This window comes from Schistocerca serialis, chromosome 2, assembly GCF_023864345.2.
Source record: "Schistocerca serialis cubense isolate TAMUIC-IGC-003099 chromosome 2, iqSchSeri2.2, whole genome shotgun sequence".
Classification (NCBI taxonomy): Eukaryota; Metazoa; Arthropoda; class Insecta; order Orthoptera; family Acrididae; genus Schistocerca; species Schistocerca serialis.
Genome location: NC_064639.1, coordinates 1,064,563,123 through 1,064,588,955, shown reverse-complemented (window position 1 = coordinate 1,064,588,955; position 25,833 = coordinate 1,064,563,123).

Here is a 25,833-nt window from a genome sequence, read left to right as displayed (position 1 = left end):
TTCGTCAGCTCCTTTCAGTAGCATAGCCTGTGAACAATTATTCAGTGGATCTGGCCTTATGTACGAAGAATATCAAAATAGACTGCAGGGCAAAAAGGAGACAAAATTACTTTTTGTTAAAAATACCCTGCCGTTGATAATATTTGAGTGTTTATATTGTTTCTAGGGTAGGCATCTTTCGGAGGTGTATGGACTAGAACAAAAAAATGTTCAGTAAACATGGGCTCTAAACTGGATATCTTAGGAGCTATGCGCACTTGTTCAATAGAGGAGATGTGTTTCAGAGTAGCGAAGATGAACCCGTACTCATGACTCCTTACGTACGCTTCTTAGAGCCCATGATTACCAGACTTTTTTTTCCTTGTTTTACTGCGTACCACCACCAGTGAAAGTTGCCTACCCTACAGTCTTAGCACCAACAGCACTAGTGCATGTATTTAACTGTCACAGTTACCACAACGGTTTTCGTTTATAGATTTCGACTCTTTCATTTCCGGTTTAGGGACTCTTATCTCAAATTGACACATTTTCCCTCCTCCATAATCCTAGAAAGTTTGTAACATCATCACGGACTCAGCCTGTATGTACATTCATTTACAGGCGCCGGCGACACAACTTTGATGCTCTGTAGCGCCGATGAATGACGTTTCCGGACATTGTTTCCTGTGTAAAACTTGACCTACCAAGTCCCCTCTGCAACCTCTACGGGTGTTGAAGCGACTCCACACAGCTAAAGCACATCAATAGACCCAGAAGAGGGCCACTGTAACCGTGGCCAAAACACTCGTTTCTCCAGTATAGCTTTTTACGATGACGCGGTACGTTATTCAAAAATATTTTTATGTCAGCTGACTGGCTGTGGAAGCTTATGCAAACACATTTTTAACATGCTTTAGAAGTGTCACTTGATTGTTTAGGAGAGTAGCAGTAAGTTAATTAGTTAGTTACATGTTCCATAGATCCAGTGAAGGATTCTTTTATCGATATGATGTGGAACGACTCAGTTTGCAAGATACGTATACGTGATTAGTGTTTATATTACAGAACACTATCTTTAGTCCTTCTCTTAAAAAGCTAGTTCGGGTTGTCAGTTTTTAAATAGGAATTCGTCCGTGGAATAGGAGGAGCCGTACAGGTGAAATGATTGTAGGTTACATTTAAAATCTCCTTTGTTACCTCTCAGACGTTTTATGGTACTGTGCAAATGTTCAAAAATTTTTGTTGCTGCTCTTGAACTCCTTTCTGAACCACTGGGTAGTAAAGGTCGTTTTGTTCTCGATTGCAGTTGGTATGGATATCGCTGTTCTTTGCAAATTATGATGGATTATTTACGACGAATTTTTATTAGCGAATGTATGAATTGTGATGGCTCCATTAAAATGCCCAATTTGAAGAGTTACCTACATGACTACCGGGGGGTGAATACCGCATATTAGTGTTATTGCTTGCTATCGCGCGCTCAATACTTTCTCTCTACGAAATGAGTTACCCCAGAAAATCATTCCGTAAGATATTATTGAGTGGAACTATGCAAAATATATGAGGAGGTTGAATAGTTTGTTTCCAAGATTGGCAATTAAACGAAGAGCATAAACAGCTGACCTTAAATGTTTGAGTAGCTCAGTAATATGCTCCTTCCAGGTCAGGTTTTCATCGACATGTACACCCAAAAATTTGGATCATTTTACTCTCTTTACTGATTCCTGATCCATTATATTTGTATTTTTACTATTCGAACGGTATCTGAAGTGAGTGATCGTTCGGCGGGAAAATGAGTCTACTTTGCTTATTATCATTCGCTTATGTCGTATGGTATTCTATTTTGGGGTAACTATTGCCATTCTAGAAGCATATTTTTGGCTCACAAACGGGCGGTTCGGGCAATAAGTGGTGTAAGTTCACGAACCTCTTGTCGACCCGTGTTCACGAGTCTGGGTATTTTGATATTTGTCTCTCCATATATATATTCCTTACTGTCATTTCTTGTTAACAATATTACCTTATTCCCAAGAATAAGCAGCTTTCACTCAGTTAATAGTCGGCAGAAATCAAACCTGCATTTGGATCGGAGTCCCTTAACTCTTGCACAGACAGGTGTGCAGTATACTGCTGCATCCATTTTCAATAAGCTACCACAAGAATTCAAAAATCTTAGTAGTAATCCACGCGCTTTCAAATCGAAACTGAAATGTTTCCTCATGGGTTACTCCTGTCGAGGAGTTCCTTGAAAAATTAAGCCGATTCTTATTGCTTTGTTGATTGCGTTTACTTAAACTTATGGCTTGACTTTTTTCGGATTCGTAAATATTTTATTTTTATCTGTTATTAATTTTATGTTGTAGTTTCATGTACTGACACGTTCCATGACCTCCTCAATTTGGTCCTACGGAACTTGACGTGTAAATAGAAAATAAAATGTGCTACATCTGTTTATGGTTTGACTCGATATGTTGTACAGAACATAAATAGCGTGTTTTCTCCAAATTTAGGGATAGTCCATTTTCAGAGAAGTACATGATAATTGTATGTAACATATTATTAACCAGCTCACCTCTTGCTTTCTCTATGATGGGATTTATTATACCACCATTATCATCTGCAAAAAGTACAAATTTTGCTTGTTCAGTGCTAAGTGAGAGCTCATTCATATAATTAAGGAACATGAGTGGAGCCAAAATTGGACCCTGGGGAACACCATTTGTGATTTTTTTTCCTCCCGTCACTAAAATTACCTACCTTCCAACACTACTTGAACTATTCAGCACAATGTTTTGTATTCTTTTGTATGTGTGCAAAGTTACCAGTTCTAAATAGCTTAAACTGTTCTGAGAGTGTAACATGATCTACACAGTCAAATGGTTTGGAAAGATTACAAAAACTACCAATTGGCGATATTTTATACTTTAAGGCTTGTAATATTTGGTGGGTGGACGTTTAATACCATTCACAGTTGAGTAATCCTTCTGGAACACAAACTGTCACATGTTAAGTAAAGAAGCTTGAGTACATTATTTTTTCGAATATTTTGGAAAAAAACGTCAGTAAAGAGCTTGGATGCTAAGTATTTAAGTCTCGCTTGTCCCCTTTCTTACACAGAAGAGGCCCACCAGCAGTGTTAGACGCAGCTCAGCCAAGTGAGTGGGCCCGGGACTCGGCGGCTGGCCTGGAACGCCACGGCCGGCGGCCATTATGCATGGTTGATTAAGACGGACTCGCTAAGACACGACGCGCAGCGGCTCGGGCGGACACGATGTAGGCGGGTGGGCTCTCCGCCCTCGCTATCAATCTTGCACCTGTCACAGGCCGCGTTCGGCCGGAAGCCGTGCTTGATTAGCAAACCACGCTGCGCTAATTGGAGAGCAATTCGGCTGGACCTCTCCGGCACGAACTCTCGCGTTACCAGGCGCAAGCAGCAGCTGGCACCCGCACAAGTCTCTAGCTGCACAGGTATTCACGCCCACTGTCTCTCCAGATGCTCGTACCGTCCCACGGAATCGTTACAGTGCTGCTGTTTACAAATACAGAGTGTTTATTTAATCTCACAGCAGACAAATCAGACTTAAAATCATTCATAATTCTAAACGAAACTTTTATCTAGTTAAGTAATACTAAGTAATCTAAGGATAAGCCTCTGCATAGAGTTAGACGAACAAATATGGTGGAGGATATCTTTAGTGCGATACTGTCACTTCCCCTTTTCCAGTGATGTATGGTGAACGGAAGGAATTATTTTTGGTAAGCCTACTTGTGTTACCGAAAGTGTCTAATTTTATCTTCATGATCTTTCCTCGAGATATACACTACTGGCCATTAAAATTGCTACACCAAGGAGAAATAATCCGATGAGACCAATGACTTCGCTGTTTGGTCTCTTCCCCCAAATCATCCCTATTTACTTCCAACTTAAAGGATGTTTATACTTTTTCAGTGTAAGTTTTATAGTATCCTAAGTCGATTTTTCTCAGGTGTTGTATCTTTTAGTTGTGTCACTGTTCTTGTCGCGGTGCGATATGTAACAAGTAAGTGTGTACGCTTTGCTTACAGTGGTTTTATTCACATTTGGGGTTTCTGGTTAATTTGAAGCTTTTGCAACAAACGTGAAATTTCTATGTAGTACAATCTCCTTCTGAAGGAAATAATTTTAAAATTAAGGAAAACTAGGTCAACGGTTGTAGCAAAACTGTATTACACAACTGAATGACATGTTCTTATCCTTTCCAAGATCAAAAAGACAACTAAAGAAACACAACTGACTATTAGAGTGCTGCTATACGGAGCTGAAGCTAGAATAGCAACAAGGAAGACAAAAATCGAGTACTGACGTCATAAATGAAATTCGTAAGATCAGTTAAAGAATGTAAACTACAAGAAAGATTAAAAAAGAAAGATATTAGAAATGGGTTTAAAATATTTGCTACATCAGAAGTAATTTACATCTATAATCAGAAATAGAAAGAACATGTAAACGGACTGCAACAAGCCGGATATATTCATACTGTTTTGCAATATATTCACAAAGTGGTAAGCTATGGAGCTGAGAACCTGAAGCCGGGACAAGTTCCTCGGAACCAAACCGTGAATGATATCAGTATTAAGCATGTCTTCACCTTGTTACTGCTTCATTTTTTCTTTCCCATTTCATCTTAAATAGATGTTAGGAGTTAAAACGATGCGGTGGTGAAAAGAACTGAATTGGACATCAAAAGTTGTTTAGAAATCAATTTAAAAATCTTGTGGTGTGCGTACATTCCCACGTTTACGCTGCTTTCACACGCCACTGCTGCCATGAGAACCATGTTCAAGAAACATATACTATAAAACGGTTTTTTTAGTTGATAGCCCTCTTAGAGGATACGTTTTTTGATGCTGTTACGTTTCCCTTGTATATCTTCGATTTTTCTAGCTTTGTTTATCTTATTAACTTTTCTGTAGTTCGAGCTGCTGCATTTTTGTCATTCTCGAAAGTTATTATGCCTCTAATTTGTTTTAATGCGGGGCAATTAGCAGGCGAGAAGTTCCAGAATGAGATTTTCACTCTTCAGCGGAGAAGTTGTTGAGCAGCTAGGAATATAATCTGGGTTTTATATGAGACAATCACTGTTGGCAATGGATGCCATGAGAGTGGCCGACGCTGGGAAGTGGGTTCTTGAGGCAACTAACGACGTCAGAATAACAAGCAGAAATAAGATGAAGAACATGTAAACCGAAAAGATTATGAAAATGGAGTGTATTAGGAAAGGTAGAGGTGAGTCATAGGTCAAATGTAACTCTAAACTGAATTTCACGAGAATTATTTGACATGTTTATTTTTATGCACAAAAACCTATTAGATCTAGAGGTCCGAATTTTTTTGAGATGTTTCAGCATGCTATTTGGAGGAAGGTAGACTGCTGACGCTAACGTACGATCTACAGGAAGGTTGAATTATAAAGAGATCAGTAATATACAAACTTGAATGTCAAAGTTGCGATGCATTACACATGGGCATCACTCGCAGGAATTAAACTTAATAAGACAAATTATAAGATAAAAATCATTCCATTTGTACATGCTGCCACATTAAAACAAGTACATATCTCCTCTCTCTGTCTAACTCTCTCTCTCTCTCTCTCTCTCTCTCTCACACACACACACACACACACACACACACACACACACATAAATAGATGACGGAAATTACACATTCAATTGGCAATAAATTTCGATCTTTAGGAATAACATTCGACAGTTGGCAACACCGCAATTTTTTTTTTTCTGTGAGTTATCAGTCTTCTGAGGTTTGATGCGGCCCCCCACGAATTCCTCCCCTATGCCAACCTCTTCATCTCAGAGTAGCATTTGCAACCTACGTTCTCAATTATTTGCTGGATGTATTCCAATCTCTGCCTTCCTCTACAGTTTTTGCCCTCTACGGCTCCCACTAGTACCAAGGAAGTCATTTCCTGACGTCTAAACAGATGTTCTATCATCCTCCTTTTTGTCAGTGTTTTACACATATTCTTTTCCTCTTCAATTCCGCGCAGGGCCTCCTCATTCCGTACCTTATCTGTCCAGCTAATTTTCAACATTCGTCTTTAGCACCACATCTCAAATGCTTCGAGTCTCTTCTGTTCCGGTTTCCCCCCAGTCCACGTTTCACTACCGTACAATGCTGTGCTCCAAACGTATATTCTTAGATTCTCACTCCTTGAATTTTAATTCCACTTCAGAATCTTTATTTACTTCATTGCTTCTTCGATGTACGGATTGAACAGAAGGGTCAAAAGACTACATTCCTGTCTTATACCCTTTTTAATCCGAGCAGTTCGTTCTTGGTTTGCCACTCTTATTATTCCCTCTTGGCTCTTGTACATATTGTGTAATACCCGTCTATCCCTATTTTTCTCAGAATTTCCAACATCTTTCACCATTTTACTTTGTCTAACGTCTTTTCCAGGTCGACAAATCCTATAAAAATGCCTTTATTTTTCTCTAGTCTCTCTTCAATTATCAACCGCAACGTCAGAATTGCCTCTGGTACCTTTAGCTTTCCTAAAGCCAAATTGATCGTCATCTGACACATACTCAATTTTCTTTTCCATTCTTTTGTATATTATTCGTGTACGTAACTTTGCTGTATGAGGTGTTAAGCTGATCGTGCCACAGTTCCCGCACTTGTCAGCTCTTCCAGTCTTCAGAATTGTGTGGATGATATTTTTCCGAAAGTCAGATGGTATGTTGTCAGACTCATACATTCTACACTCCACGTGAACAGTCGTGTTGTTGCCACTTCCCCCAATGATTTTAGGAATTCTGATGGAATGTTATCTATCCCCCCTACCTCACTTGACCAAGCACTTTTAAATTCTGATTCTAATACTGGATCCCCTATTTCTTCTAAAACGAATCCTAATTCTTTTTCTAACAGAGGTCTTCAATGTACACTTTCCACCTACCCGCTCTCTCTTCTGTATTTAACAGTGGAATTCCCGTTGCAGGCTTAATGTTACCACCCTTGCTTTTAATTCCACGGAAGGTTGTTTTGACTTTCCTTGCAAACGTCCCCATCTGTTGACTCAGGGATCGAGACGTGGCTGTACGATCCGTTACAGCTGAGTCAGTCCTTCCGACCATCATTCGTTTCCGATTTCTACACATTTTTCACGCAGCCATTTCGTTTTAGCTTCCCTGCACTTCCTATTTATTTCATTCATCAGCAACTTGTATTTCTGTATTCCTGAATTTCCCGGAACGTTTTTGTACTTTCTTCTTTCATCGATCAACAGAAGTATTTCTTCTGTTACTCGTGGTTGCTTTGCAGTTGCCTTCTTTGTACCTATGTTCCTCTTTCCAACTTCTGTGATAGCCCTTTTTAGAGCTATCCATTTCTCTTCAAATGTACTGCCTACTGAGCTATCCCTTATTGTTGTATCTATAGCCTTAGGGAACTTTAAGCGTATCCTGCCATTCCTTAGTACTTCCATATCCCACTTCATTGCTTAGTGATTCTTCGTGGCTAAGGTCTTAAACTTCAGCCTACTCTTCATCGCCATTACATTGTGATCTGAGTCTACATCTGTTCCTTTGTACGCCTTCCAATCCAGTTTCTGATTTCGGAATCTCTGTTTGACCATGACGTAATCCAACTGAAATCTTCCTCTATCACTTGGCCTTTTCCAGTTATATCTCCTTCTCTTGTCATTCTTGAACAGAGTATTTCCCGTTACTAGTTGAAATTTATTACAGAACTCAGTTAGTCTTTTTCCTCTCTCATTTCTTGTCCAAAGCCGATATTCCCCTGCAATCTTTTTTTCTACTCCTTCACCTACAACTGCATTGCAGTTCCCCATAACTACTAGATTTTCATCTCCCTCTATATACTGTATTACTCGTTCAGTATCCTCGTATACTTTATCTCTTCATTTTCAGCCTGTGACGTTGAACTATCGTTTTCGGTGTTGGTTTGCTGTCGATTCTCTTAGGGACAACCCGATCACTGAAATGTTCACAGTAACACACTCTCTGCCCTACCTTCCTGTTCATAACGAATCCTACTCCCGTTATACCATTTTCTCTTGCCGTTGATATTATCGTTTATTCATCTTGCCAGAAATCCTTTCCATTTCATTTTACTGACCCTATTATATCTAGATTCAGCTTTCGCATGTCCTTTTTCAGATTTTCTACCTTCCCTTCCACGTTCAGGCGTCTACCGCTCCACGCCCCAACTCGTAGAACGCTATCCTTCTTTTGTTGTTTATTCAATCTTTTTCTCAGGGTCACATCCCCCTCGGCAGTCCACTCCGGGAGATCCGAATGGGGGACTATTTCCGAATCTTTTGCCAGTAGAGAGATGATCATGATACTTTTTGAATTACAGGCCGCATGTCCTGTGAGCGCACACTATGTGTCTTTAATGCAGTGGTTTCCATTGCCTCCTGTAAGGCCGTTTACAGAATGACGGTGACTTCTTATGCCGGAAGTCTTAGACCACCAGTACTGATTATTTATCTACCAAAACACAACATCAAAACAAGTGTGCAGTTCCTACTGCTGTGAAGTCTCAAAAACCAAATTTCAGATGTTAGTTGTAAGAAGAAGGACGGCGCTAAAATTGGAACAAAAACATAACATGTAGAACAACATCAAGGAAACTTATAAGAGGAACATCAAATTACTACTACATCAAAGAAAGCAAACTGCCAGATTTCTTTATAACATACACACAATGTAAATTAAATAACATAAACAAATATATGTACATATTCCTGGCCATCGAAGATGTCTTGCAAAGAATAAAAGCGAAATGCATATGGCACCTAAACTGTGTTTCATTTAGTTGTAATTGGAAGGTCGAGAAGTAAAAATTATCAACGTACGTTAATATTCTACGCAACTGAGGACGACAGGACCACAAATGTTGAAGACGGTAAAAAAGTAACCTTGATTTTGATTATCAGATGTCACTGTTTGGAGAGTAAAACATCTAGATGAAATGGCGTGAGTGTAGTCTACTTTTAAAATAGAATGTTGTTAATGTAAATTCAAAGTTTTTAAGCATCTGGGCAACATAGTCAGTGTATATATTCCATGTGTGGACCGGCAGATAAAAATGTAAATTACTGGTCTTCATAAAAAATTACGACCAACGGCCTTGCCGCAGTGAATACACCGATTCCCGTAAAATCACGGAATTAAGCGCTGTCGGGCGTATCGGCACTTGGATGGGTGACCATCCAGGCCGCCATGCGCTGTTGCCATTTTTCGGGGTGCACGCAGCCTCGTGATGCCATTTGAAGAGCTACTCGACCGAATAGTAGCTGCTTCGGTCAAGAATACCATCGTAACGACCGCGAGAGCGTTGTGCTAACCCCACGCCCCTCCTATCCGCATCATCCACTGAGGATGACACGGCGGTCGGATGGTCCCGGTAGGCCACTCGTGGCCTGAAGGCGGAGTGTTTTTACCTAAAAAATTATAATAAAGTCAATGTGAGAATAGTTGTTGCTGTTGTGGTCTTTAGTCTTGAGACTGGTTTGATGCAGCTCTCCATGCTACTCTATCCTGTGCAAGGTTCTTCATCTCCCAGTAACTATTGCAACCTACATCCTTCTGAACCTGCTTAGTGTACTCATCTCTTGGTCTCCCCCTACGATTTTTACCCTCCACGCTGCCCTCCAATACTAAATTGGTGATCCCATGATGCCACAGAATGTATCCTACCAACCAATCTCTTCTTCTAGTCAAGTTGTGCCACAAATTTCTCTTCTCCCCAATTCTATTCGATACCTCCTCATTAGTTATGTGATCTACCCATCTAATCTTCAGCATTCTTCTGTAGCACCACATTTCAAAAGCTTCTATTCTCTTCTTGTCCAAACTATTTATCGTACACGTTTAACTTCCATACATGGCTACATTCCATACAAATACTTTCAGAAACGACTTCCTGACACTTAAATCTATACTCGATGTTAACAAATTTCTCTTCTTCAGAAACGCTATCCTTGCCACTGCCAGTCTACATTTTACATCCTCTCTACTTCGACCATCATCAGTTACTTTGCTCCCCAAATAGCAAAACTCCTTTACTAGTTTGCCTCATTTCCTAATCTAATTCCCTCAGCATCACCCGATTTAATTCGTTTACATTCCATTATCGTCGTTTTTTTTCGTTGATGTTCATCTTATATCCTCCTTTCAAGACACTATCCATTCCGTTCAACTGCTCTTCCAAGTCCTTTGCTGTCCCTGACAGAATTACAATGTCATCGGCGAACTTCAAAGTTTTTATTTCTTCTCCATGGATTTTAATACCTACTCCAAATTTTTCTTTTGTTTCCTTCACTGCTTGCTCAATATGCAGATGGAATAACATCGGGGAGAGGCTACAACCCTGTCTCACTCCCTTCCCAACCACTGCTTCCCTTTCATGTCCCTCGACTCTTATAACTGCCATCTGGTTTCTGTACAAATTGTAAATAGCCTTTCGCTCTCTGTATTTTACCCCTGCCACCTTCAGAATTTGAAATTGAGCATTCCAGTCAACATTGTCAAACGCTTTCTCTAAGTCTACAAATGCTACAACCGTAGGTTTGCCTTTCCTTAATCTTTCTTCTAAGATAAGTCGTAGGGTTAGTATTGCGTCACGTGTTCCGATATTTCTACGGAATCCAAATTAATCTTTCCCGAGGTCGGTCTCTACTAGTTTTTCCATTCGTCTGTAAAGAATTCGCGTTAGTATTTTGCATCTGTGACTTACCAAACTGATGGTTCGATAATTTTCACATTTGTCAACACCTACTTTCTTTGGGATTGGAATTATTATATTCTTCTTGAAGTCTGAGGGTATTTTGCCTGTCTCACACATCTTGCTCACCAGACGGTAGAGTTTTGTCAGGACTGGCTCTCCCAAGGCCGTCAGTAGTTCTCATGGAATGTTGTCTACTCCCGGGGCCTTGTTTCGACACAGGTCTCAATGCTCTGTCAAACTCTTCACGCAGTATCATATCTCCCAATTCATCCTCATCTACATCCTCTTCCATTTCCATAATATTGTCCTCAAGTACATCGCCCTTGTATAGACCCTCTATATACTCCTTCCACCTTTCTGCTTTCCCTTCCTTGCTTAGAACTGGGCTTCCATCTGAGCTCTTGATATTCATACAAGTGGTTCTCTTTTCTCCAAAGGTCTCTTTAATTTTCCTGTAGGCAGTATCTATCTTACCCCTATTGAGATAAGCCTCTACACCTTACATCTGTCCTCTAGCCATCCCTGCTTAGCCATTTTGCACTTCCTGTCGATCTCATTTTTGAGACGTTTGTATTCCCTTTTGCCTGCTTCATTTACTGCATTTTTATATTTTCTCCTTTCATCAGTTAAATTCAGTATTTCTTCTGTTACCCAAGGATTCCTACTAGCCCTCGTCTTTTTATCTACTTGATCCTCTGCTGCCATCACTACTTCAGCTCTCAAAGCTACCCATTCTTCTTCTACTGTATTTCTTTCCCCCATTCCTGTCAATTGTTCCCTTATGCTCTCCCTCAAATTCTGTACAACCTCTGGTTTAGTCAGTTTATCCAGGTCCCATCTCCTTAAATTCCCACCTTTTTGCAGTTTCTTCAGTTTTAATCTACAGTTCATAACCAATAGATTGTGATCAGAGTCCACATCCGCCCCTGAAATTGTCTTACAATTTAAAACCTGGTTCCTAAATCTCTGTCTTACCATTATATAATCTATCTGAAACCTGTCAGTATCTCTAGGCTTCTTCCATGTATACAACCTTCTTTTATGATTCTTGAAGCAAGTGTTGGCTATGATTAAGTTGTGCTCTGTGCAAAATTCTACCAGGCGGCTTCCTCTTTCATTTCTTCCCCCCAACCCATACTCACCCACTACGTTTCCTTCTCTCCCTTTTCTTACTACCGAATTCCAGTCACCCATGACTATTAAATTTTCGTCTCCCTTCACTATCTGAATAATTTCTTTCATCTCATCATACATTTCTTCAAATTCTTCGTCATTTGCAGAGCTAGTTGGCATATATACTTGTACTACTGTAGTAGGTGTGGGCTTCGTGTCTGTCTTGGCCACTATGCTATTTGTAGTAGCTTACCCGCACTCCTATTTTTTATTCACTATTAAACCTACTCCTGCATTACGCCTATTTGATTTTGTATTTATAACCCTGTATTCGCCTGACCAAAAGTCTTGTTCCTCCTGCCACCGAACTCCACAAATTCCCACTATATCTAACTTTAACCTATCTATTTCCCTTTTTAAATTTTGTAACCTGTTGTTGTTGTTGTTGTTGTCTTCAGTCCTGATACTGGCTTGATGCAGCTCTCCATGCTACTCTATCCTGTGCAAACTTCTTCATCTAAATGGCTCTGAGCACTATGGAACTTAACATCTATGGTCATCAGTCCCCTAGAACTCAGAACTACTTAAACCTAACTAACCTAAGGACATCACACAACACCCAGTCATCACGAGGTAGAGAAAATCCCTGACCCCGCCGGGAATCGAACCCGGGAACCTGGGCGTGGGAAGCGAGAACGCTACCGCACGACCACGAGCTGCAGACTTCTTCATCTCCCAGTACTTACTGAAACCTACATCCTTCTGAATCTGCTTAGTGTATTCATCTCTTGGTCTCCCTCTACGATTTTTACCCCCCACGCTACCCTCCAATGCTAAACTTGTGATCCATTGATGCCTCAGAACATGTCCTACCAACCGGTCCCTTCTTCTTGTCAAGTTGTGCCACAAACTCCTCTCCTCCCCAATTCTATTCAATACCTCCTAATTCGCAGCATGAAGAAATTTGAAAAGTTGCGCCACTGTAGATGTCGTTTGCTAAGTACTCTTGCCTTTCTAAAGAGATGCCGTTCCGAGAATGTTGTTCCACATTTTGCTAAGGTTATGCATCACATCGATTCTGCAGCAGCTAAGAGAATCAAGAAACGAGCCAGCCTCGCATTGGTAGGTGAGAGAGTGCAATTCACCCGCCGGAGCCTTGAGTTTATCTCACAGGAATTACTCAAACTACATTTGCAACTTTCTAGTAAGTTCACTTCTTGTTCCTGGGATTGGATTGATGGTGTCACCTGGGTGTCAGCTGATTCCACCCATAAGAAGGCTGCGGGACGTCAAACAGCTAAGTTCTCACGTCTCCTTGACAAACCATCTCTGCAGGTTCCGTGCAAGACTGTCATCAATTTGAGTGGCATGGTGTTGAGTGATGATGCGGTCTCGGTTTTGCAGAAAGGTGTCAACTTCGCTCCCACCCCCAAGTTCACTCCGGTCGCAGAAATTGTTAGTGCTGTTGAACAGCTTGCAGCTCGACTTCCGCCAGAATCAGCCGAGGAAATACGTCGCATTGACGAAATCCAAGCCGATGAAGTCAAATATCAGCAGTAAAGAGAGGGCGGCCATTCGTGATCTGAGGGAGCGCTCTGAAATTGTTGTCTTACCGGCTGACAAAGGCAATGCTACAGTTGTTGTCTCCCATAAGGACTACACTGATAAGATGCAGAGCCTGCTAAATGACGATTCCTACCGGAAGATCAGCGTTGACCCTACAAAGAAGGTGGAGAACAAGACGAGGGCGCTTCTCAAGAACGCAGATTTACCGGAGGGTGACGCTAAGAAATTGTTACCCCAAGGTCCGGTACCGCCTAGACTATATGGACTCCCGAAGGTTCACAAAGAGGGGGTACCATTACGCCCCATTGTCAGCAACATCAGGGCACCTACATATTTGTTGGCCAAATACCTGACGGGAATATTAAGTCCTTATGTGGGTAAATGCCCTCATCACATCCGTAATTCCGTGGATTTTGCTAAACGCCTTGATAGCTTCAGGTTGGATGAGTCAGATATCATTGTGAGTTTTGACGTCGTTTTCTTGTTTACGAGGGTACCCCTGCGAGAGTCACTAGAATTGATTAGTCAGAAGTTTGACGAGAAGACCACTGAACTATTTAGGCATGTCTTCACCTCCACGTATTTTCTTTTTAATGGAGAATACTACGAACAAACGGAAGGAGTCGCCATGGGTAGCCCACTCTCACCGGTGGTAGCGAATTTGTACATGGAGAACTTCGAGGAGGAAGCCCTGTCGTCATCCGTATGGAAACCCACTTGCTTTTTCCGTTACGTGGACGACACGATCGTCATCTGGCCACATGGTATGGATAAACTCCTTGACTTCCTTACACATCTAAACTCCATGCACCCCAACATCAAATTCACTATGGAGACTGAAACGGAGGGTAAATTACCTTTCCTTGACGTCTTGGTCAAGAGAAGGGCTGACGGCACCCTAGGTCATGGGGTGTATCGGAAGACTACGCACACTGATCTGTATTTGCACGCAGACAGCTGCCACCACCCTTCACAGAGGAATGGGGTACTTAAAACTCTAGTACATAGGGCGCGCACTATCTCTGACGCAGAGAGTCTACCCCAGGAATTGGAACATCTGAGAACTGTATTTCGAAAAAATGGGTACTCAGAGTGGCAGATTCAACGTGCTCTCCGCCCAACCACTGCAGCACAACCTGTTGAGATGGATGAAGCCACGAGGGATGAGGTAGGCACTGCATTTATTCCATACACAGGCGCACTCTCGGGGAAAATCGCCCGCATTCTGAAGAAATACCGGGTCGGAACTGTGTTTTGTCCTCCAAATAAAACTCGTGCACTGGTGGGGAGCGCCAAAGATGACCTCGGTTTGAGGAAGGCCGGCGTGTACCAGATTCCGTGTCAATGTGGCAAGTCGTACATTGGTCAGACGATGCGTACCGTCGAGGATCGATGCCGTGAACACCAGAGGCACACTCGACTGAGGTATCCGAGCAAGTCGGCGGTCGCTGAACATTGTTTGTCGGAAAATCACACCATGGAGTATGACCGCACGAGGATTCTGATACAGACGTCGAGATACTGGGACAGCGTTGTTAGAGAGGCCATCGAAATTCGCACCAATGACGACCTCATAAACCGTGACTGTGGCTATAATCTTAGCAAGGCTTGGGAACCAGCGATCGGGTTAATCAAGAGTAAATCGAGCAAACGTATAGTTGTGACGACCACGGCGGACAGAGCCATCACACCGACGTCATTTCAGACACCGTCGCAATCTGTTCCACCGCGCGACTGTGGCGCGGGGCGCGGACGGCGGAGGGAGCGCGCCGCGGGCGGAGGGTATTTAAATCGGCCGCCGCCGCGACCGAACCCAGTTCCCTCTGAGCAGCCATAGCGTACGGATCTCCGTGCCGGCACGTTCACAGGAGCTCAGTCCGTCAGTTCACCTGATGATGGCGACATGTATGATCGCCGAGCCGGCCGAAGTGGCCGTGCGGTTAAAGGCGCTACAGTCTGGAACCGCAAGATCGCTACGGTCGCAGGTTCGAATCCTGCCTCGGGCATGGATGTTTGTGATGTCCTTAGGTTAGTTAGGTTTAACTAGTTCTAAGTTCTAGGGGACTAATGACCTCAGCAGTTGAGTCCCATAGTGCTCAGAGCCATTTGAACCATTTTTTATGATCGCCGAAATATTGTGCCCGTTGGACACTGTAGACCGGCAGCATACCCGTGGATATTTTGATTACCTCCTAATTAGTTACGTGATCTACGCATCTAATCTTCAGCATTCTCCTGTAGCAGCACATTTCAAAAGCTTCTATTCTCTTCTTGTCCACGTTTCACTTCCGTACATTGCTACACTCCATACAAATACTTCCTGACACTTAAATCTATACTCGATGTTAACAAATTTCTCTGCTTCAGAAACGCTTTCCTTCCCATTGCCAGTCTACATTTTATATCCTCTCTACATCGACCATCATCAGTTATTTTGCTCCCCAAATAGCAAAACTCCTTTACTATAAGTGTCTCATTTCCTAATCTAATTTCCACTGCATCACGCGACTTAATTCGACTACCTGCCCGATTAAGGGATCTATCATTCCACGCTCCGATCCGTAGAACTCCAGTTTTCTTTCTCGTGATAACGACGTCCTCTTGAGTATTCCCCGCCCGGAGATCGGAATGGGGGACTATTTTACATCCGGAATATTTTACCCAAGCGGACGCCATCATCATTTAAACCATACAGTAAAGCTACATGCCCTCGGGAAAAATTACGGCTGCAGTTTCCCCTTGCTTTCAGCCGATGTGAGAATTAATGTGAGTAATTTTAGATCTATATGTCCAACAAGAAACACTCCTATTGTCCTACAATTTTCATCCAATGGAGAGTTCGAGTATTTTAGTTAGAGCCGTGTAAACGTTATGGGCAGTGCTAGTACTTTTCCAGACGGACAGGCGAGTTACCTTGAACACCTCGAATGCTGCTCAGTTAATGCAGCCCTAAAGCCAGCGCTCAGACTCAGACGTCGCTTGAGTACAGCCGGCGCCGCTCCCTCCCCCGGTGTTTCCGTGTAGCTGTCAGCGTCTCTGGCGCTCGGGACGGCCGCACTGCGTCGCTGCGACAGAGAAGGCGACGCACGGCTGCGAGCGCCGAGGCGCGCCCGGAGCCGTAAACGGATGGACGGCTGCCGGGGCCGGATTACGCCGCTAAATCCGTCCGCAGCTGAAAGAAACAGTTAGGGCCGATTTAACGGGCTGCTTAACGGGTCGGCAGGGCTGTTTGTGGTGGGCGGCCCGAGTCGGCGGCGAGCCCTCGCAGGGCTGGGGGAGACGCCACGGCGCGCAGCCGCTTCCGGTGTCTGCGTATCCGTTTCTAGCCCACAGCCTCACGAAGAGCTGTTGCACCTGCAGCAGCGAGGCACGTCTCTGTATTTTTGGCGATACAAATACGGCGAGCTGCCTTTTAAGTTTTTACAAAAGCGATAAAAACATTTCTGAGGCACAAATCGTTCTATTGTTTTTTCAGAATATTCTAAGAAGAATTCTTACCCTTCTGCCCGTCGTTAAACGCTAAAACTATTTAATATGGGCTATGACACATTGATTCGAAGTTTTTCTCTGTCATACAATTACTTTGACGTGATAGGTGACATCCAGCATTGTCATGACGCATATTGACGAAACGGTTTTGGTAGTTTCTCGTACTTCAATCGATTACTTGTGGCAGACAATAAATTCCTAGGTAGAATCCTAAAACAGTGTCTCTCTTTTTGCACATAACTAGAGTTGCACTCTACCAAACCTATAGTTCGGTAGTTTTAGTGCATTAAATGTCGAAATAAATTGTAAGATTACCGGTAGTATTGATAGCATTGTCAGTTGAAGATAGGTAAATGAATGAGTGACAGAAACTGGGAGCGGACGACTTCTTTTTGTTTCTGAATGTTTTTTTCGTACATAATTAAAGCCGCATGTTGTTCAGTTCTAGTCCATTGTGTATTTTACATTCTTACAGAATACAAATTCCGTTTTATAAGTAATTATTTGATAACGTAACGATTGCGCTTTTATGTAATAAAAGCAATTATTTTTTAGGCAAGTGCATTTCACGTTCACGAACATAAAAAAATTTGCATAATTATTATTGTTATTTTATAATTAACAGAACGTTTTTCATTATGATCAAGTTATTACTGGCAAGTGTGAAGGTTCTGTATAAATAACAGAAATATGTTTCATCAAGTTAATGAAATATTTAGGCGAGGTTTTATACGTTTTCGTTTTTGTAGTTTCTTATTTTACCTTTTTTTTTAAAAAAAGTTACGTTTTCTCGTGATACGTGATATTTATTTTACTACAACATACCGCTGTTTCACGTTACAAAGCAACAATTTTCGAATAAAGCCTGAATGCAACACTGAAAACTTCAGTTCTTGCATAAATATTGTTTGTTGTTAAGAAACAGACAGGAGGAAAACTATGTAGATTAAAAGTGATCCGCAGGTTATGCAGTCACTTATATACCTTCACTCAGTTTCTAGACGGTACACCTCTGCTGGTTTCTAGGGCAATCTAGTGAGGCACTGATCGCGTACACAAACAAAGCGATCGAAATGACGTAACGCCCGATAGGTATACAACACACCTAATGTATAGGTAATACGGTTTCGATCTTCATTGACCACAACTACAAGGAAAACTAGCGTAGTCTACAATTACTTGTGACCACAGGACACCATACCACAACTCAATACATAACTTATGTGACTTATTCGTATCCAAAAAATTAACAACATATTCTGATACCACAGAATAATGCTGCTCTTCTCATCACTGCAAAAAGTTATGAGACAAATTAGAAAATAAATAATATGAAAGTTCTGCGTGTAGTATCAGGGAATTATAAAACTGAATGTTTATGTGCATGTTCTTCAATTCCTCTTAAACAACTGGATCAATTTCATCCAAACTCGGCATACATATTACTTACTATCTGCAAAGAACCACTGTGCGGGCAACAGCCACCTACTTCTCAAAGGGGAGGGGCGGAAAACAAGCATTTCTCTCGACGGGCAGTTAGACAGACTATATTCATCCAGTATCTTATAAAGATAGCATTTAGTCACTTTCAACAAAATTTACACATAATTTCAAACTTTCTCAAGACATTTTCTCACTGACACCATCCACAATGTGAAAGGAAGAATGTTTATCATTTACTACGTTTTCGCTGTTCGTACAGTAAAACTACCATATCAGGCATGACGTTGTGATTTATTACGTCTTTATTACTAACTCTATTCGTAACAAATTTTGCATACAGTATTTATGTATACCACTAAATGTGCCTGCAAACATATATCAGTGTATGACACAAAATCCAGGCGATATAAAATAGTAATTGCTGATATGCATGACAAACTGTCTCATCGTGTATTGCTTCTAATTTATTACTTCTTTCTTATAATTGCTGTTCGTAACACCTTTCACAGACACTATGAATGTATATCACTTGACATATCTGACAGAACACATCAAGTAGTAAACATTGAGCTTTGAGGGAACGTATGCATAGGGCAAAATTCACTAGAGGCACAGGTGAAATATTTGCACAAAAATGAGTGAAATACGGAGGTAAGAACCAACAACCTCTCATTTGGGTGGGGCTGATAATGTTCACAGAAGAGGGGGAGGTCTAGATGGATAGACAGGAGGAAGCAGGAGATGGAAAAGACAGAGGGAGGATGAGATGGACAGAGAGAGGAGGAGAGGGGGAGATGGAGAGATGCAAGGGTAAGCAGGAGATGGACTAAATAAGATTCAGTTCCAGTTCTGTCAGGGCTACTTGTGTGAAATTCCAAACTGCAATGCTATCTAGTGACGAATTGCCGCAGATATCCTGGCTACGAATATACTCGTCGGAAAATGGCAGTGCAGCAGTGAGGCAACATCAAGTTTCTGAGTGAGTCAGCGTCTGATGGCGATAATTCGTCGAAACCGACCTGAACACCAAGAGGTTCCTGGTTCCTTCTTCATGACTACATCCCAGCCCACAAAGCGAAGATTGTGCACCGAATTTTTGAGCACAAAATGGTTGACAGTTCCGGGTCACCCGCCCGTTCGCCGGTTATGTTTCCAACCGACTCCTGATTGTTTCCCAAGGTAAAATTAGCACTGAAAAGGCACCGTTATGACGCAATTACGGATATCCAAGAAAGCCTTACTGTAGTACCAAATGCAAATCCAAGAAAGAACTAGAGTGACTGGTTCAAAAGACTGGAAGACGATTTCAGCTGTTCAGTTGTATTTTTGTTCAGCGAGAGAATAAATTTTGAATGAATGCAGTAACTTTGTATACATTATCCATGACTTATTTTAAAGAGCCACAGTTCTAACCCAACTAGGACACACTGCGTAAATACATTCCCGGATAATGTCAGGTATTGAGCTAGTGTTTTAAATTTTTTTCAAAATTCAACAAAAAATTTTCAAAATTCAACATAATACATTTCAGTATTGTTGAATCCTGCATAGTCGTCAAAGATGGGTTGTCTAGGAAACCTGCTTTCTCGGATCGCTAGACAGCAATTCAAGCAAATAGTATAATATTTTTTCCTTTATTGATTTTCTTTTACCCCCACCCCACCTGGGGAGGGACAGGCTGACAGCAGCTTAACACGCTGCTCTACAGCCCAGAGAAAAGTTAAATAAACAATGTTGAGAGAACAAACAATATACAAAAAGGTGATTAGACGGCGACTTCGTTAAAAACAGTAAAATGGCGGAAAGTGGCGGAACGTAAAATACAAAAACACAGCGTTGATGATGCGGATGAAGACACACAGGAGGAGACATGCACAATTAAAAAACACGGCGACAATCTGGTTTCTGTTCACATGAGATAAAAACACAACTAGCGAGAGTATGGTGGCTGTTCGCAACACTGACAAGGGACGCACAACACTGATACTCGAACACTCACTTAAACCAGCACTGTAGAAGCGACACGGCGGCAGATGGGGGGGGGGGGGGGGGGGACCGGTGAAGGGGAAAAAGGGGGCGAGGAGAGGAAAGAAAAAAAGGGGGGAGCTGATGGAGGCAGGGGACATAGAAAAAAGGGGGGCTAGGCAGACACGAGAGGGAGTGGGAAAACCAGTGAAGGGGAGAGCAAAAGGACTCGGGGGAGAGAAGGGAGGCAGAGAGAGAGGAGATGGGGAAAAACAGGATGGAAGGGTGTGGGGGGTGGGGGGGGGGGAGAGTCCGCAGCTCGTGGTCGTGCGGTAGCGTTCTCGCTTCCCTTGCCCAGGTTCCCAGGTTCGATTCCCGGCGGGGTCGGAGATTTTCTCTGCCTCATGATGACTGGGTGTTGTGTGATGTCCTTAGGTTCGTTAGGTTTAAGTAGTTCTAAGTTCTAGGGGACTGATGACCATAGATGTTGAGTCCCATAGTGCTGAGAGCCATTTGAACCATTTGAAAGGGGATGGATAAATGGAGGTAGAGAGGGCATCATCTAGGAGGGGGAGTTGACGGAAGCCACCTTGGGAAAGGAGACGAAGGGTGTAGAGGTGGAGGATAGGAAGGACACAATGGTGAAGGCATGGCAGAGGGCGGGGGTTGGAGAGGAGAGGAGCAGGCAGGGGATGAGGGGGATCAAGGTGGTGGGAGGTGTAGAGGAAGCGAATATGTTTGAGGAATAGGAGCACATGGGGAAAAGGAATCAGGTCATAGAGGATCTGCATGGGGGATGGACGGGTGGTGTATACAGAAGGTGAGGCGGAGTGCATGGCGCTCGAGGCTCTGAAGGGACATATAGAATTTGGAAAGGGGGGGGGGGATATCCAGGCGGGACTGGCATAACAGGATGGGACGAATTAAGGATTTGTAGGTGTGGAGGATGGTAGATGGGTTCAACCCCCATGTGCGGCCAGAGAGGAGTTTGAGGAGTTGGAGGCGGTTGTGGGATTTGGATTGAATAGAGCGGAGATGAGGGATCGAGGTGAGGTGATGGTCAACAGTGAGGCCAAGGTAGGTGAGGGTGAAGAGGCGGACAGGACGGGCGCAGATGGTAAGGGGGAAATCAAGGATCCGGAAGGAGCAAGTGGTGTCTAGTCTCTCAGATGAAGTACAGCATGGCATGCATGGCACACCTGGTTTTTTCACTTTTGAATGCATTGACACTTGTCCATTCTTCTGTCTGAGAATTTTTATATAGTTGTTTCAGCCAGAGACACTAGTGTTCATATTGAATTTGGGGATCTTACGCGTCTGCATTAAGAACAAGTCTCAATGGCCTCTTTAAAATCGAAGAAATCAGTTCTACGCACTGAAATTCCATGGGATAGGTATATACCATCAGCTGACTTGAAAATCGTGCATAAATCTTGGGCGACAAAGGCCTTGGTTATATATCTTCCTTTCTCAATAATTGCAGACTCACTGTCGTAGGTCAAAAATCTGCCCCCGATCACTAAAAACTTGTGGCTACCTCTTCAAACCCTCCCGCACTAAATGAAGGAAATATTGATGCATGGCACTTGTAACCCCAGAGGCAAGTACAGGTTGGCATGAAGACCATGCCCCATCAAATAATGAGGGGTCGAAACATTTTCTCCGTGGTTTCACACTAGGAGCAAGTCTAGGGACATCATACAGACTACCAAGAACGCTCTGAAATCTCATTTTGTGAACAAAAAGTCACTCAGATCGTCTGACATTTTCAGTCTTAAACTGTTATTCGATCCTCGAAAGCAATATCTCTTACAATGTGTTTCATGGAGTCATAGCATTGCATGGAGATCACACAAAGTTTCCGTGGAACTTGGGTGCCTCTGTCCACAAAATTAAAGGAAGCAGTTAAAAGACAATGCATATTTACGCGTCTACGAAATTTAAGAATAGCATAGCAACTAACTCTCGCTTGCACATACTTATTTGGATGGTCGGTACGGATTGGACACGACAGCGAGGTATGTACAATGAATTTCATTCCTACTCAAGAGTAGAAGAATTTTTAGAAGAGGCAGGGGCTGAAATAGGAGAGCAATTTATTGAAGAAGTTAATCAGTATCTGTAAAGTTAGAACAAAGGTTTCCGTATGTATCCCCGAAATGAACAGAAGACTGAAAGTAAAATTAATCATGGATTAAAAGACCATTTATTGAATATGCATGACGTTCGATCAAGTGAGCAAGGAATACGATACTTTTGTTGAACTGACACTTGATTCGTCATTAGAAGAAAAATTGAAATTAATTTTGTCGTCATCATTCTGGTGTAGTTTAAAATATGAGTATCCTCGACTGTCGCTAAAGGTCAAGATGGTACTTTTACTAAGAACTTTTAATTTTACTACGAGTATTTGCACCAACATATATATTCGCAATAGGGTTCTCAGCTTATAGATGACACAAAACAAATATCACAACAGATATGATGCTCCGAAAAGATATCATCTTTCATCCATAACGATTAACATTAAATAAATCTACGAAAATAAGAATCAGTATCACTTACCTCATTAAAATTTAAAATTAAAGTGTCGTTTGATTATGTTAGTTTAAATTTATGTTGTTTAAAGAAGTTGTGCCTTAATTTTTAAATTGCTTTCTACAGTAAATAAATATTATTTGGAGTAACGGTCATATTCGTTACAAATAATGCATTTAAGAATGTGCATTACAACATTATAAGATTAAACGGAGGATTCGACTATTTAGTTGAACACTAGGAAGGTCTCGAGGTATCGAAAGGATTAAGGAATGCTGCTCTAACGCAATGATCGCGACATGTTCAGTATAACCAAGTAAATCAGCAATAATTTCTTGTAAGTGTTTCGATAAAGATCTACTTTTCATGGTACTTACATTCCAGCTTACACGAATATATCCAAATTGGCTCTCTTGTTACCGTGTGGTTAACACATTTTGTATTCCTTGGATCAACTCTTTTTTAAGCCACATGCCTTAAATAATGTTGCTCAGAATATCAATGTTTTTTGCAACAGCAATCGATCTTGGTTGACCTTTACGAAGTTCATCACTGGCGGTAGCATGAACACAACGCAACTCTGTAAACCAAATGTAAACAGTCTTTCCTAAAAGTAATTGATAATCAACAGAATAAAGCGATTTGAGGTCTTTACCCAATTCGCATAAAAAAATATCTCCCTAAGTTGATTTTTTAAAGGAATAAACCGCCATTTCACTGCGTATTACTATATTTATTTTCTGTACCATCTTGATTTCGGCTTTTCTGTCATTTTCAAGTTGTTAGACCACTATTGTGGCATATCTGTTATGCTTCTAATAGCTTCCACAACGAAACTTTGTCTCGAAACCTGGCAGAAAATTCAAAAATATTCTGGTCGTACGTAAAATATGCTGGCGGTAAGACACAATCAATGCCTTCTCTGCACGGTAGCAATGGAAATACTATCGATGACAGTGCTACTAAAGCAGACTTACTAAATACAGCCTTCCAAAATTCCTTCACCAAAGGAGACAAAATAAATATTCCAGAATTCTAATCAAAAACAGCTGTCAACATGAATAACTTAGAAGTATATATCCTCGGAGTAGTGAAGTAACTTAATAAAAGGAAGTCTTCTGGTCCAGACGGTGTACCAGTTAGGTTCCTTTCAGAGTATGGTGATGCAATAGCTCCACACTTAACAATCGTCTGTAACCCTTCGTTCGACGAAAGATCCATACACAAAGACTGGAAAGTTGCGCAGGTCACACCAGTATTCAAGAAAGGTAGTAGGAGTAATTCACTAAATTACAGGTCCATATCATTAACGTCGATATGCAGCAGGATTCTGGAACATATATTGTGTTCGGACATTATGAATTACCTCGAAGAAAACGGTCTGTTGACACACAGTTCAACAGTGATTTACAAAACATCGTTCTTATGAAACACAACTAGCTCTTTCTTCGGATGAAGTGCTGAGTGCTATTGACAATTGATTTCAGACTGAGTCCGTATTTCTGGATTTCCAGATGGCTTTTGACACTGTGCCATACAAGAGGATTGTAGTGAAATTGCGTACGTATGTAATATCGTCTCATTTATGTAACCGTATTCGTGAATTCCTGTCAGAGAGGTCGCAGTTCGCTGTTATTTACGGAAAGTCATCGAGTAAACCAGATGTGTTTTCTGGCGTTCCCCATGATAGTGTTATAGGTCTTCTGCTGTTCCTTATCTATATAAACGATTTGGGAGACAATCTGAGCAGCCGCCTTAGGTATTTTGCAAATGATGTTGTTCATTGCCTATTAATGTCATCAGAAAATCAAAATCAATTGCAAAACGATTTAGATAAGATATGTGTATGGTGCGAAAAGTGGAAATTGACCCTAAATGCCGGCCGGAGTGACCGAGCGGTTCTAGGCGCTACAGTCTGGAACCGCGCGACCGCTACAGTCGCAGGTTCGATTCCTGCCTCGGGCATGGATGTGTGTGATGTCCTTAGGTTAGTTATGTTTAAGTAGTTCTAAGTTCTAGGGGACTGATGACCTCATAAGTTAAGTCCCATTGTGCTCACAGCCATTTGAACCATTTTCTTGACTCTAAATAATTAAAAGTGTGAGGTCGTCCGTATGACTGCTAAAAGGAATCCCATAATCTTCGGTTACACGATAAATCAATCGAATCCAAAGGCCGTAAATTAAACCAAATGCCCAAGAGTTACTATTACGAACAACTTAAATTGGAAAGTACATACAAAAAATGTTCCGGCGATCGCGTACCAAAGGCTGCGTTTTATTGGGGGAACTACTAAGCTGTCCGTTCTCTTTTGGAGTATTGCTACGCGGCGTGAGATTCTTACCGGATAGTGTTAACAAACTACATCTATACAGTTCTGAGAAGGGTAGCATGTTTTGCCTTCTCGCAAAATAGGAGAGAGAGTGTCACGGATATGATACACGAATTGGGGTGGCAGTTATTAAAAAGGGCTTTTTTCGCTACGGCAGAAACTTCTCATGAAATTCCTATCACCAAATTTCTCCTCGGAATGTGAAAACGCTTTGTTGGCCCCCACCCAGATAGGGAGAAATGACCATCATAATAATATAAGAGAAATCAGAGCTCTCACAGAAACATCTAACTCCTCGTTTTTCCCGCGTTCTGTTCGGGAGTGGAACGGTAGAGAAGTAGCTCAAAGGTGGTACGATAAACCCTCTGCCAGCCACTTAAGAGCGATTTGCTGAGTATCGAAGTAGCTGTAGAATATTTCCGCTTACAAACATTACATACCAGGAGCAGCTCTAAGCTTACGAACTACGTTTTCACCAAATGTATCATCGGAATTATCTTTTCGTATTTTTGATAGAGTTTCCGTAGAGGCCTCCAGGGCTTTCATCGATGCAGCGACCCTCTTCCTCTTGAATTGTTTGTTTCCCTGCCTTGGAATAACCTCAGAGATTTCTTCTTCCTCTTCCTTCTCCAGTTGAGAGCCCTGCTGCTGTGTG